Below are 12,007 nucleotides of genomic sequence, written 5' to 3' on the forward strand. Positions count from 1 at the left end.
TATAAGAAATAAAGATTATCTAGAAAAACAGTCTTGAACTATTTGCGAACGTTGTCGCTTAGCCATATTTAAGATATTGCGGTTTGAAATATCCACAGATGCCATTGTTGGTTCCTCTATCTCATCCAATAGCTCCAAATCGATGTCAGGATTGGGCACTCTTCTACGAATCAAGTAGTTATGTAGGACCAAACACGCGTTAATTATTAATCCAGCTTTTGGTGGGCTATAATAAAGAGTCCTTTCTTTAGACAAGCACCGAAATCTTGATTTCAATATACCAATACATCTTTCAACCAATGCCCGTGTAGATTTATGCGAGATGTTATAGTTTTCTTCAGGAATACATGAGGTTGAACTTATTGGTGTCATCAACCACGGCTGTTTTTAATTAATAGAAAAAATATGTATTCGCTTCCTTGTATTCAATCAGATATTACCTGTAGTGGATATCCGCTGTCTCCAAGAAGCCAAAAATTACGATCACCTTCAGAATATAAATCTTCTAGGGTTCTACAGGCTTGAGAACTTCGCCACACATATGAATCATGTGCAGTGCCTCCAAATTGGGCATTAGCTGCCAGGATAACATAGTCCGAATCACATATTATCATAACATTTTTAGAATGTCCTCCTTTACGGCAATAGTACACATGCTCTATCTCACGCTTGGGTGCGGATATTTTAATATGTGTTCCGTCTATAAGTCCAATCACACCCGGGAACTTATATTTCTCCATAAACTTTATCTTAATAGCTGGAAAATCTTCCCTCTCTGGGAACTTGATGTAAGTGTGGGAAATACTATTTAGGGCTGAAGCAACGATAGTTACGCATCTGCTAACTGATGTTTGAGACAGAGCAGACAAATTATCCTGTCCCACACTTCGTTGAAAGCTACCAGTGGCGAAAAAGCGTAATGCACTTAATACAATTAAATGACATGGGATGGCATGTATCCGGCTTGAATTCGGCATAAACGGTTTCAGTTCTTCAATTAGTTCTATACACACACATTTGGGCATCCTATACAGATCAAAAAACTGTGCATCTGAAGCTATTTCAAATGGATTTTGGTGATCCCGAAGACTGCGACGGAGTTTTCTTAGGGAGTTCCTATAACGTACAATTCGGAACCATTTAATTTATTGAAACATACACAAAATCTCTTACACACCTTTGTTCTTCGCGGAATCTTTGTGTTAAATTGAATAAAAATATTGAATTTGCCATTTTTATAGTAATTTATTCCTTATGTTTATGTTTTTGTTTGGCATGTTTACAATTTTTTGTTTTCATTTATAATAACAAACTTGCAAATGTTTCATTGGAACGTGGAATTGAAACATTGTTTTCATAAAATTAACCAGAATCGCAATATGTATTTTTATGAAAACTCTCTGTGAAAACTATTGATGAAAACGAAAATGAAAACATTCTTTTCATTTCACATTTTCATAGAAACAGAATTGAGCCCCTGTGGTCTACTATATGAAGACATATGGTCTTCTATATGAAGACCTATGGTCCTCTATGTGAAGACCTAGGGTATTTTATATGAAGATCAATGGTCTTCTATATGAAGGTCAATGGTATTCTATATGAAGATCAATGGACTTCTATATGAAGACCTTTAGTCTTACATATGAAGACCTGTGGTCTTCCCTATGAAGACCTGTGGTCTTCTGTATGAAGACCTGTGGTCTTCCACATGAAGCCATGTGGTCTTCCACATGAAGCCATGTGGTCTTCCACATGAAGCCATGTGGTCTTCTGTATGAAGAACTGTGGTCTTCTCTATGAAGACCTTTGGTCTTCTATATGAGGAACGTGGGGTCCTCTGTATGAAGACCTGTGGTCTTTTATATGAAGAACTGTGGTCTCCACTATGAATACCTGCGGTCTTCTATATGAAGAACTGTGGTCTTCTCTATGAAGACATGTTGTCTTCTATATGAAGACCAGTAGTCTTGCATATGAAGACCTATGGTCTTACATATGAAGACCTGTGGTCTTCTATAAGAAGACCTGTGGTCTTCTGTATGAAAACCTTTGGTCTTCTATATGAGGAACGTGGGGTCCTCTGTATGAAGACCTGTGGTCTTCTCTATGAAGACCTTTGGTCTTCTATATGAGGAACGTGGGGTCCTCTGTATGAAGACCTGTGGTCTTTTATATGAAGAACTGTGGTCTCCACTATGAATACCTGCGGTCTTCTGTATGAAGAACTGTGGTCTTCTCTATGAAGACCTTTGGTCTTCTATATGAGGAACGTGGGGTCCCCTGTATGAAGACCTGTGGTCTTCTCTATGAAGACCTTTGGTCTTCTATATGAGGAACGTGGGGTCCTCTGTATGAAGACCTGTGGTCTTTTATATGAAGAACTGTGGTCTCCACTATGAATACCTGCGGTCTTCTGTATGAAGAACTGTGGTCTTCTCTATGAAGACCTTTGGTCTTCTATATGAGGAACGTGGGGTCCTCTGTATGAAGACTTGTGGTATTCTATATGAAGACCTATGGTCTTACATATGAAGACCTGTGGTCTTCTATAAGAAGACCTGTGGTCTTCTATATGAAAACCTGTGGTCTTCTATATGAAGAACTGTGGTCTTCTCTATGAAGACATGTTGTCTTCTATATGAAGACCTGTGGTCGTCTATATGAAGACGTGTAGTCTTGCATATGAAGACCTCTCTATATGAAGACCTGTGGTCTTCAATAAGAAGACCTGTGGTATTCTCTATGAAGACCTGTGGTCTTCTATGTGAAGACCTGTGGTCATCTATATGAAGGCCTGTGTTCATATATATGAAGACTTGTGGTATTCTATATGAAGACCTATGGTCTTAGATATGAAGACCTGTGGTCTTCTATGTGAAGACCTGTGGTCATCTATATAAAGACCTGTGTTCATCTATATGAAGACCTGTGGTATTCTCTATGAAGACCTGTGGTCTTCTATATGAAGACCTGGTGTCTTTTATATGAAGACCTGTGGTATTCTATATGAAGACCCATGGTCATCTATACGAAGGCCTGTGTTCATATATATGAAGACCTGTGGTATTCTATATGAAGACCTATGGTCTTACATATGAAGTCCTGTGGTCTTCTATATGAAAACCTGTGCTCTTCTATATGAAGACCTGTGGTCTTACGTATGAAGATATGTGGTCTTCTATATGATGACTACTTTATAAAGACCTGTGGTCTTCTATATAAAGATCTGTGGTCCTGTTTATAAAGACCTGTGGTATTTTATATAAAGACCTCTGGTCTTATATATCAGAACCAGCATTTTCTCTCCCTGAAGAATACCTGAGGTCGTTTATATTAAGACTTCTACACCCATCCTTCTCTTCGCTCTAATGAAGGAGACAATATTTGAAACATAGAATGACGCGCATTTAGTGTTTGTCTTCCTGGCTATAAAGGGATGATCCTCTTGTTCCTCCCTTTGGAAAACTACGTCCAATATCTCGTACTAGCTAACCTTTAATTTACGTACGAAGAATATGACTTGATTTTTCAACCTTTCCAAGAGGAAGTAATGTTATTGGCAATCTCCTGGCAACCCTGGATAAATTAAAATACTACAGACAACATGTGTTACAGGTGCTCCTGCTGCTGTTAATTCTCTATTGAATTCATTTTGTTTTATCCCATGGCAATAACAGTAAGAAAAGCAAACGTTTTCTTTTGTATTTTTTTATACAAAAGATGTAAGGAGAACTCGCAGATTCCATGGAAATAGAGTTTTATAATTGTTGCTTTCTTGAGTTACGAGTACTATGATGTAGACATTGAATTCGCATTGACATGCATACTTTCATACATACTACATTTGTATGCATTAAAGTCACCTGTTTATGCGGACATGCAGCACAAAAGAACCGTAAGAAACCTTGCTCATACCGACTACGATATATGCTATGCATTTCTTCAATAAGATTCAACTAGATCCAACGAGTTCAATGCAATGCACGGTGGGGCCAATAGCAGGTTTTCGAGGCAAAAAGTCAATTTTTGAAGTGAACAATTTAAAAAAAATAATAACGGATTTCGATTGCCAACACTCTGAATCACTAAAAATAAAAACATAAATCAATCTGGTAACATCACATAGCGACATACTGATCTGGCAATGGTGACATATATTCTTATGCATCATTTTCTGACATTCATCATAAATAAGTAGTGAAAGCATTTTAGGCGCCAAAAAGAACAATTCAACATTTTTATATTTTTTAAAAATGGAAAGCTTTTCAATTTGTACGTAAAATAAGATAGTGTAAACATATAATTAAAATGTTATGTGTGGTAAATGTATTTTTGAGTTAAGATGTGATGTCTTTTTTGGAGTATTTTGCTTTGTTATTCATGTGTTCTCTGGAGTATAACTTTTGAGATCTAGGTAGATCTAGGATATTATATATATGTGGTGAAAGGTATTAATGTGTACTATCATTTTGTGAAAAAACTAGCTGCGCCCATCTGCGCCTTTTCATAAAAATCTGATTTCAAATGTCTTAATACTTAAAAATATGAACAATTTTATGTTTTGGTTGGAGAATAATCGGAAACCCATTAATGTCAGCAATAGGATTTCGGAAAAATTTAATAGACGTATTGGCGACAACCAAATGGTGAAACTAAAAAAGCAATTAATATAGTCTGTGCGCACCTTAAACAGAAGTGGTTTAAATATGGCCGGAAAAAAGACCGTTTTCTAAAAATATTATCGAGTCGGTTATCTACTGAGACCATTTTTAAACTAGTAGATAATGATGTTGTGAGGAAAAAAGGTCGCCCATATGTTGGTTATAGTGAGGGAAGCCAACAACAAAAGAGAAAAATTGCCTCAGAAGTGCCATCTGAATATGGGGACAATACTCAGCTGTTGCTTCATGCCGCTTCTGTTGCTTCCAATAAAGTAAAAGAAACTTATTTAAATATCATTCTTAAGGAACCTGCATCGTCTCCATCTCACCCATATAAAATGAGAAAAAAAAATAGTTCTAACGAAAAATTGATATTCCCCTGTTACCTGAAGAAGAACTAAGCTAAGGGATATACCTAAACTCAATGAAATTTAAATTACTTTATTTTTCTTTAAAAACAGAATTGCACTAAATTTTAAAGGAATTGGATGCATATTCTGGCTTGGGTGGATTGAAAGAATGACGTCGGGGTTCAACGGTTATATGGGAGCTATAATTATATCTGAAACAGAATATATGTATAATTTCAAAGATATCGCAGACAAACTTTGGCTTTTGTGGAGGAATCTTAGCCGATTTGTACTAAATTTGGAACCTCTTTTTATTAACTTATAAAAAAACACAGACAAAACCATGGAATTTGAACATATGTGTATAGGGGAGCTATATCTATATCTGAACCGATTTCAATATAACTTGACAAACTTATTTGTTGTCCGAATTCCGTAATATTTTCCAAATTTTATTGTAATTTGATGGAATTTGCATGCTTGGTCAAACATTTTCCTGAAATCGGGCGAACATATACATATATGGGAGCTATACCCAATTCTGAACCGATTTCAATATGATTTGCCAAAAATGTTTCTAGACCAAAATCCGTCACACATTTCAAATTTCATCAAGATTGGACATACATAGCGGGATTGGTGCACCAAATACCTAAAATCGGGCGAAAATATATATGGGAGCAATATCAAAATCTGAACCGTTTTCAATATAACTAGGCAAACTTATTTGTAGTCCTAATTCCGTGGTATTTTCCAAATCGCATAAAAATTGGGTAGAATTTGCGTCTTCGGTTCATCAATTGCTTGAAATCGGGCGAACATATATACTGGAGCTATATGTATATATGAACCGATATGAACCAAATTGGGCATATTAGTTTCTAAGTCCATTATAAACATCTGTACAAAATGTTGAAGGTCTAGCTTGCCCCAGTGATTTGTTGCCAAAAATACCTGTCATTGGCCCCATCGTGCAATGTGACTAAGGAAAGGATCAAAGTCGGGCGGAGGCGACTGTATGATATCCTACACCACCACGGTTTCAGTATAATTTGGCAAAATTTTTCCTAGACCAAATTGAGTCACTTTTTCCAAATGGAATTGGGCATACATATATGGAAGCTGTATCCAAATTAGAACCGATTTCGGTATACATAATTTCGCAGACTTTTTCATAGTCCGAATTCGGTGACATTTTCCAAATTGCATCAAAATTGGACAGAATTTGCGTGTTGGGTGCACCAAATACCTTAAATCGGCCGAATATATATATATATATATATATATATATAGAAGCTCTATCCAAATCTGAACCGATAAAAATATAATGACTGTCGAAATAATCGTTGGCGACAATATAAAGTATATTCTCAATTAGGGTAAGGTTCTGAGTCGATATATGCATTTGTTTAAATCGCTCTAGCACTTGGAAGTTCTTCTTGACAAAGATAGAATGTTCCCATACTGTGTACGTGAAAAACACAAATGATAAATATCATCTGGTTGTTGTATGTTAACCAATACATTCACACATGTTATAGTATGGATATGGTAATCACTGCTCTAGCATCTTACAAGCAAGTGAAATCAAAGATAGGCTATATCAGATCATATAGCACCCAAATAACGCACAAGGATGCCAGTGGTCAAGAAACTTCTCCATAGACATGTATTTTGAAGTTTTACACACCCTTTCGGTCTTTTCCACCAACAATTTTGGACATAAATCCACGATTGTAGTGCCCCCATATAAATTCAGGTATTTTGTATTTGTATCTGCGTTTTCGCACTAAATTGGATGTAATTTGGCATTTAGGGGTTTAAAGTGGTTAAAAACTTATCTACCAAAAATTGCGGACAAAGGTCCACGTTTTGGACATTGTATATAGCCCCTGTAATGCCATACCGCCCGATTTAGGGTATTTTCAACATGAGGTAGTGGTTTTCCCGCTAATTGTGGTGATTTTTGACGTACAAAAACCACTGTTTAAATAGCAAAGCCCAACAGTTCCGAGGTAAAAAGCGCTACAGACCATAGCACAGTGGTGGCACCTACATGGACAAAAAAAATACTTCTAGATAAAATATTGAACTGAAATTTTGTCAATGGGTCCTAATAGCCTAAAAACACTCTAACCAAAATATTGCAGTCCTAGGCCCAAGTTTTCGCGTGGTTCCCATGAAACGAATCATCCTGAATTGAAGTATTTTACTGTTACCAACGCATTGTTCAACCGAATTTGTGTAATCCGGTACCAGGAGTTATTTTTGTAAAGTAATCCTCTCCGCGAGAAATTGTCTGTATTGGTCCATGATTTGGTATATGATATATGATTTATATCTCGATTTGTTTCGGCAGATGTTAACCAAATATTGGTTTTAATAATGAAGTCAGAGTTCAGAATACCACATTACAAAGAAATCTCATATCGGTCCACTTTTGACCGCAACCTCCATATAGGGTTAACATCATTTTTTTTTTTTGTACTTTATAAGATTTAATCAGCTTTTTCAGAAGAATTACCTGTAATAATGTATTTTTGGTTCTCAGTGCGGGAAAAATCTCCACGTTTGGCCGTGATCCAACATTAGGGTGTCCCAAAAAAAATTATTTGTTAAAATGAATACCCCCAATTTTTTTTCTTTTTTTCGCGAGATTTCAGTGTAGCCCAAAGTAAAGGATAGTAAAAATACTCAAAAAAATATAAATTCAGGACCTAAAAACTGAGTTAAGGCCCCGGCACATACGGTCCGTTGAGCGTCGCGTTACAACAGCCACATGAAAACTTCAAGAACAAACTTGGCATCACTTACACTTCATGTGCACGCAGAGAAAAAATATTTTTCGCTTTTGTTGGAACAAAAATATATGTTTTGGTTCCAAAAATGTATTTGTTTTGTTCAAACATTGTAATCCAAATCCAAAAATACCATCTTTTGTTCCAAACATAGAAAACAAAAACAACTTTCGAATTTCCGCAATATTGTTAAAATCGTTAACAATACCGATTGTAGGAACTATCATAATCTAATTTTGTTTACAAAAAGTATTGTCAATACAGAAAACCAGCCCAGAAATTTTTGATTTGAGTGCATATACTTCTCATATACACTTTTCGCATAACTTGGATATAAATGTCGCGTATAATATTGCAATCATTGATGAACACAATACATGGTTTGTTGCATTGGCTGACAACAAAGACAAACAAAAAGCCACAAGAACCCACCACAACATAAGGAATAATTAAACACCATAACAAACATGAAAAGGAAAGAAGAATGAAACAAAACAGAAACAAATAAAAACAAGAGTCTCACAAGTACATACACACAAAAACAAAGGTAAAGGCAGCATGTCATACAAACACACCACAACTCACCAAAATTGTTTTTTCAACACGGCATCGAATAGCGAGAGAAGAGAAACAAATTTTCGAAGAAAAGAGAGAAATATTGTTCAGTTGACACAAACTATTTTTGGATTTACAATACTACATGAGGAATCCAACAATATGTTAACAATACATATTTTGCTCTTGGAATATTGTTGGATCAAACATATTTTTTTCTCTGCGTGTGGTTTTGGTTTTCACCGCTCAACGCGTCACACAACGGACCGTATGTATTTGGCCCTTTAAAGTTTTATTCATAAATGATAAAAACTACAGATTTCCGCAAAAAATCTAAACAAATTTTTAATCTAAAGACCCTTAACTTCAATTTGGTACTAGTGGCGATTCTTCGTCTGCCACAAAAACAACATTCAATACGCCTGAAGATCGGCTTAACCACCCGTGAAACGTAGCGTAATGGTTGAATGCGTGGGACTTCGGTAGACTCCTAATTTTTCAATGTATATAATAGGTCTAATAAGCTCAACTCGAAAGAGAATTAATTAAAAATCACTATAAATGACCTTTGCCTTAATAAGGCAAAAAAAAATCTTGCTTATGTTTGGAAAGTAACTAAAACTTTAAGGAAATCCATTCATCTATATTAAATATTTTCATTTTGATCAATATTATAAATAAGATATTTGGGAACCCTTGCAAATTAGAGGAATTGTTATAATTTACTAAATCAAAAATTTACTAAATCATTCAATTTAAGTTAAGTCGTGAGTAATAGTCTTTTATTTCAAAAAGTTAAGTCGTGGATAATAGTCCTTTGTTTCGGAAACTCGCTTATAATATAACCATTTTTCTGACTTTCAAAATATTTTTTTCTCCAAAATTAGTCATGTTTGTAAGCGTTTTGTCCTTAGAACCCCCGAAGAATGGCAAAAATAGGTTGAGTTTCGAAAAATTTGAAATGCGTAGAAGTAATATGCAACTTTAAATTTTTAAAATGATTTTCTGATTTTTGTCGCTGGGCGCATCCACCTGCAAAGGTCCGAGAGAAAATCAATTATTACATTTTAGTTCAGGATATTTCATGGCGGAGAGTATAAAAAATCTGTCTGTTTGGCTGGCTGGAGCGCACAATAAGTCTCTAATGGATCAACTGATTCAGTGCAAATTTGTCTGTCGGAAAATTTATATCCTCAGCCTTTAGGCTAAAGGGGGTACACGGAGGAAAAAACGGCCTCTCTAACATACATACATATGTCCCAAACATATTTTGCAGCAAATAATACACATTTTCCTCAAAGTTGAAATCAACATCGGGAAATCGGCATCAGGAATCAAATCATTATATAATGTAATAAATAGGTACATCCACATCCATATAAATATTAGCACATTTTAATGGTTTACGAGGATAGAACCACCCTAAGAATTTACACAAATCCTTTGTCAGATGTGGTAAACTTTTACAAAAAACTATTAATTATTATAAATAAAGGACATGAGTATTGATTGCCAAAAATACTGTGCAAAAAATTTGTATTAGGGTCTTGGAATTTAATGAAAATTCATGCTTACAGCTCCAAAAAATATTCTTATGAAGAAAACGGTAGAGACAATTTATAAAATCAACATTTTTACTGAATTATGTTCAACATTTTCAAGACTACAATAAAATTACAAAAAAGTCACATTTGATAGGTTTATAAGTCCGAAACAGAGGAAACATGCTAAAGATAACTGAAAGTACTACCTTCCCAATCCAAAAATTTATATTTTATCTCAGGAAAGTGAATGCAAATCGATGGGTTCCAAACAGTTTCGTTGGCTGTAGACATCTACAGGTCCAAAAAATAAAGAAATTCCCACCACCGAACGCTCCATGTCAACATGAAGCCCGTGGAATTTGAAGAGGTTTTACAACATTTGATGTGCATAAACAACTTAGCGATAGGGGAAGGCAGACGTTAATTTTTTCGAAAGAAAATTGTTTAATTTTGATGGTTAAGCTGGGTATACATTGTCAGTTTTTAATGTTGATATTTCGAAATTATCGATAGCTGTCAAACCGTCCAGCAACCACAAAACATTTTGCGGTTGCATGCACGCAGAGAAAAAATATTTTTCGCTTTTGTTGGAACAAAAATATATGTTTTGGTTCCAAAAATGTATTTGTTTTGTTCAAACATTGTAATCCAAATCCAAAAATACCATCTTTTGTTCCAAACATAGAAAACAAAAACATCTTTCGAATTTCCGCAATATTGTTAAAATCGTTAACAATACCGATTGTAGGAACTATCATAATCTAATTTTGTTTACAAAAAGTATTGTCAATACAGAAAACCAGCCCAGAAATTTTTGATTTGAGTGCATATACTTCTCATATACACTTTTCGCATAACTTGGATATAAATGTCGCGTATAATATTGCAATCATTGATGAACACAATACATGGTTTGTTGCATTGGCTGACAACAAAGACAAACAAAAAGCCACAAGAACCCACCACAACATAAGGAATAATTAAACACCATAACAAACATGAAAAGGAAAGAAGAATGAAACAAAACAGAAACAAATAAAAACAAGAGTCTCACAAGTACATACACACAAAAACAAAGGTAAAGGCAGCATGTCATACAAACACACCACAACTCACCAAAATTGTTTTTTCAACACGGCATCGAATAGCGAGAGAAGAGAAACAAATTTTCGAAGAAAAGAGAGAAATATTGTTCAGTTGACACAAACTATTTTTGGATTTACAATACTACATGAGGAATCCAACAATATGTTAACAATACAAATTTTGCTCTTGGAATATTGTTGGATCAAACATATTTTTTTCTCTGCGTGTGATGAACGACAAAAACGAACGGCCACATTAGCAAGCAACAACAAAGCTGTCATTCAAAACTGACAATGTGTACCCAGCTTTGTGGTGTTCACACATCTTTTACTCATGGTATAAGTACCGAAAAAATATTTCTGATCCGTTATTGCACAAAAAAGAAAGCCTATGTTTCTGTGCTTTTCATGTCATGCGATATATTCTAAATCAAAGCACTTGATGTCGACATGACGCGTTGGGCGGTGGAATTTTCTCTATTTTTTGGACCTGTAGATGTCCACAGCCAACGAAACTGTGTGCATTCACTTTCCTGAGATAAAATATCAATTCTTGGATTAGAAAGGTATACATTTGAGTTATCTTTAGCTTATTTCCTCTGTTTCGGACTTATAAAACTATCAAATGTGACTTTTTTGTAATTTTATTGTAGCCTTGAAAATTTTGAACATAATTCAGTAAAAAATGTTGATTTCTACCCATTTCTTCATAGGAATATTTTTTGGAGATCTATGCATGGATTTTCATCAAATTCCGAGACCCTAATACACATTTTTTGCACAATATTTGTTGGCAATCAACACTCACTGCCTATATTGATAATTAGACATCGGATTTTTGCATATTTTTGAAATTTCAACCCATTGTAACTGCGTTATTATATTGTTACGGAATTAGATTTAACTAATCTCCGTGTAGACGTTGTTTTATTCCCCGATACGATTTGTACCAAATAAAACAGGGTTCGTTTTAGATTACGTTTCTACAATGCTTTATTTACTTTATTACAC

The sequence above is a fragment of the Musca autumnalis genome, unplaced genomic scaffold (assembly GCF_047663935.1).
Source record: "Musca autumnalis isolate F117 unplaced genomic scaffold, ASM4766393v1 scaffold_3, whole genome shotgun sequence".
Lineage (NCBI taxonomy): Eukaryota > Metazoa > Arthropoda > Insecta > Diptera > Muscidae > Musca > Musca autumnalis.